A 4774-nucleotide genomic window follows, 5' to 3' on the forward strand; every position below is an offset into this window, starting at 1 on the left:
CAGGCTCTAGTGCAGTTCCTTTGCATCTCATCTTACAAATGGTAACACAGTCATCAAATTCAGCATCTTCCCCATTAGTGTCAGGCTCCCCTGTTAACGACTGCCATGAGAGGGCATCAGCTGCTGCGTTGCACCACCCTGGACGATACCGAACTTCAAAAGCAAATGCGGCCAACTGCGCTACCCACCTTTGCTTTATGGCCCTTAGTTTCATATTTTTGAGATGATATGAGGGGTTGTTGTCAGTCACTACTGCGTGAATTTTGAACCAAGCAGATATCCACAGAATTTGTCTACTATTCCCCATTTGAGTGACAGTAGTTCGAGCTTCATGCTACTATAGTTCTTGACATTCATTTCTGCATTTTTCAGCCTCCAACTAGCATATGCAATTACCCTTTTTTTGTCATCTTGTTGTAGATATAGGACTGCTCCTAAGCCATGACTACTCGCATTGGTCTCTACTATGAATGGACGGGTAAAATCAGCATAACCAAGTATGGGTACACTGGTAAGTTTTTCTTTCAAGATGTCAAAAGCATTTTGACATTCTGTGTTCCGTAATGCACAAAGCATTTGGTTGACTTTAGTTGGGCTGCCAGCGTTAAGACACAAATTCACAACGTCATTAAGTGGACCGGCAATCTTTGAAAAGCCCTCAACATATCTCCTATAATAGCTACAAAACCCAAGGAATGATCTAAGTTCCTTTAATGTAGCAGGGGCTGGCCATTGTTTTACAACTGCTACTTTTCCAGGATCTGTCGCTATAACCATATGTGGAGATTTGATGCCCAGGAACTTGACTTCTTTTTGGAGGAGATGGCATTTCTCCAACTTCACCTTCAGTCCTGTCTCTTTAAGGCATTTTATCACTGTTTCTAGCCTCTCCAAGTGTTCCTGGAAACTCTGCGAATACACTAGTGTGTCGTCCAAATCAGTGGCGGCTGCTGACCAAAATGTTTGGTGAAGCAGCAACCCAACCAACAAACCCCTATTATATTGTTAAAACATCCCTCACTGTATGTGTAAAAACAGCAAATCATTAAGCAGATATAAATCCCAGCATATTATGTCAATGGTCTTTTATTCAAAAGACATGACTGACATAACAATCTCTGTTCTTTGATGTAGGCATTTCCATTTGATACAATAATTTAAAATCAATCAATCAAACAAACAGACATTTCAGGTTAGGAGTTACTTGGACTTCTGACAGTAGTGGATTATCTGACAGGGAGGAGGGCACAAGGAAGGGTCTGCTGGTCTTCTGTGCTGCAAATACCGACATAAAACATATAGATTGGTTCAAGTAAACAACTTTTCACCTTAGATAGATTAGAATCATAATAAAATTAAGTCACACTGATGAAGGCCAGTGCTGCCGCAACGCGTTGGTGTGTTTTTTACATTTTCACTTGAGTCATATATTAGCAAATTAATAAAGGCTTTTTAATTTTTTCTTCTTCAAGAATGCCTTGGTCACGTCTTCTTTTTTTGTGTTATATATATAATAAAATTAATTTGAAACAACAATATTTACCAATGGTAAGAGCTGTTAGTTCTCTGCTAGGATAATGCTGAGAACAATGGGAGGGGACTAAGCTGGTCTGGGCTGTGCTTCACATGAGAGTGAAGGGCTGAGCTGGACTGTACTGCAAACAGAAGTGTAGCCTGAAAAACATAAACTCAGCATATGTTCATGACCTTTTATTCAAGACACATGACTAATATAACAATCTCTGTCCAAATAGGCATTTCTAGGCAGAGGAACGGGTATGTTGGTTTTCTGGTGATTCTGTGCTGGAAACAGAGACATGAAACACATTAGTTCAAGTGAACAAATATCCAAATTTGAATTTTTGAAGCATAATAAAATGAATTTGAATTTTTCATGCCCAGCTCTCTCATGTCTGTATTTATTTATTTTAAGCTGCATTCACAAAATTTTTCCAAACTATCAGAATAGGAACCCTAATCCTGGTACCAAAATTTGAAGCAGGGGGAATTACACACAGAACATTCAAATATAATTTTAGGGTCTTTATTCCGATGGTAAAAATATGGATAAATAAAAGGTAACGGGTTCACAACTTCACAACATCCCACTTTAGCTCTGTGGGTGTGAGAGGGAGTTTTTGGAGGGGACAACCGCTTCAATTAAATGCAGCTCGAAATACCAAAAAAATGTGTATAAATACAAATACAATAAATATGGCAGTGGCAGCCTCTCAAAGGTTGAAAGATCTTATGGCAGACACAAAACCCTCGCCATCATCTGGTCTGCAATTGTTTGCCTTCTCTGCTCTGCATGGTCCAAAAAATAAAAAAACGTGGCCACAACGAACATTATTCACTTCCTGACAGCGTGATACCATCAGCAATATACATCCCATTCTTAAAGCGATAGTAGCATAAATATCAACAAATAGGGACATACATAGTGGTTTCCAAGTTTATAAGGATTTAAATTAGTTTCTATATTCTACACTAATACTCCTTTACCACTGTGTTACACTTACTTCAGAATTACCCCTAACCCATTTCTCCTCCCATTCGCACCATGGTAGGAGAGTTTGAACCCACCTCCAATGCTCCTGGCCTTACTCTCCTTCCACCCGGTCTCTTGCACACACAATATACACTATATGTACAAAAGTATTGGGACACCTGGCCATTACAGGAGCTTTTATGACATCCCATTCTAAATCTATAGGCATTAATATGGAGTTGGTCTCCCCCTCCCCCCTTGAAGCTATAACAGCTTCCACTCTTCTGGGAAAGCTTTCCACAAGACTCTGGAGTGTCTGAGGGAATTTTTGCCCATGCATCCAGAAGAACATTTATGAGGTCAGGCACTGATGTTGGACGAGAAGGCCTGGCTCACAATCTCCATTCTAGTTCATCTCAAAGGTGCTCGATGGGGTTGAGGTCAGGGCTCTGTGCGGGCCAGTCGAGTTCTTCCACACCAAACTCACCCAACCATCTCTTAATGGACCTTGCTTTGTGCACTGGGGCACAGTCATGCTGGAATAGAGAAGGGCCCTCCCCAAACTGCTCCCACAAAGTTGGAAGCATAGAATTGTCCAAAATGTCTTGGTATGCTGAAACATTAAGATTTCCCTTCACTGGAACTAAGGGGCCTAGCCCAACCCCTGAAAAACAACCCCATACCATTATCCCTCCTCCAACAAACTTTACAGTTGGCCCAATGCAGTCAGGCAGGTAGCCTCCTGGCATCCACCAAACCCAGACTCGTCCATCAGACTGCCAGACAGAGAAGCGTGATTCATCACTCCACAGAACACACACTGCTCCAGAGTCCAGTGGCAGGGTGCTTTACACCTCTCCATCCGACGCTTGGCATTGTGCTTGGTGATGTAAGGCTTGCATGCAGCTGCTCGGCCATGGAAACCCATTCCATGAAGCTCAGTTTTTGTGCTGTTAATGCCAGAGGAAGTTTGAAACTCTGAAGTTACTGTGTCAACAGAGCATTGGCGACTTTTACGCACTATGCACCTCAGCACTCGTTGACCCCGCTGTGTTACTTTACATGGTCTGCCACTTCATGGCTGAGTTGCTGTTGTTCCTAAATGCTTCCACTTTTCAATAATACCACTTACAGTTGACTGTGGAATATCCAGCAGGGACAAAATTTCACGAACTGACTTATTGCAAAGGCGGCATCCTGTGACAGTACCACACTTGAATCCACACTTGAATCCACTGAGCTCTTCAGAACGACCCATTCTTTCACAGATGTTTGTAAATGCAGCCTGCATGGCTAGCTGCTGGATTTTATACACCTGTGGCAATAGGTCTGAATGAAACACCTGAATTCAATGATTAAGTGGTGTGTCCCAATACTTTTGTACATATAGTGTAACTACCTTTCTTCTTTCCATCATATCAGCCTGCTCTTTTCTTTTATCAGTCATAATGCCAACATTCAAAGTTCCGACTCTCACCTCCACACTCCTAACCTTCCTCCTCTCCTGCTGCATCTGGACATGCCTTCCCTCTCTCCTCCTTCGCCCAGCAGTAGCATAGCTTCCATTGGCACCCTACCAGCCAACAGTACCAGTGGCGGTTGTTGGTAACCCGGGCCTCGACCGATCCAGTATGGAAATCTGATTTATGATCCGCATATTTGATTTGGCAAAGATTTCACGCCGGATGCCCTTCCTGACGCAACCCTTCCCATTTATCCGGGCTTGGGACCAGCACTAAGAATGCACTGGCTTGTGCATCCTCAGTGGCTGGGTTTTTGTATTCATTGTACCTATTAATAAATATGTGAAACCATTACAAAATGAACTGCCTTCAAAAGGAGTAAATATGAACAGTATTTTAGTCTGACCAGGGCTTCAAATGAAGCGTAAATGACTTGACCAGGCAGGTAAAATAAGATGCAAAGTGCCTTAACATGAGATTGTCTTTAAAGGAACTCGTATGAGTTACATCAAATCAAATGTCATTTTATTTTTAAAACATATTCAAAGCTGCCTTTTTATATATGAGCAATTTCATTTTCATCCATATCAACTTGTTGTCTTTGATCATTATAGTACAATTTAACCCAGCAGCCACCACACACACACACACACACACACACACATAGTTCAGTTCAGACTAATTTTTTTAGGTTCAAAGTTTACTTGAGGCAGAGACATCTAGTTATTTAGTAACTCTGTTAATACATAAGCAGACTTCAGTATCATCTAAAAAAAAGCAGCTCTCTCGATCACATCTTCCCCTCTCAGTCCTTCTGCGT

This window comes from Lampris incognitus, chromosome 10 (assembly GCF_029633865.1).
Source record: "Lampris incognitus isolate fLamInc1 chromosome 10, fLamInc1.hap2, whole genome shotgun sequence".
In the NCBI taxonomy this organism is placed as follows: domain Eukaryota; kingdom Metazoa; phylum Chordata; class Actinopteri; order Lampriformes; family Lampridae; genus Lampris; species Lampris incognitus.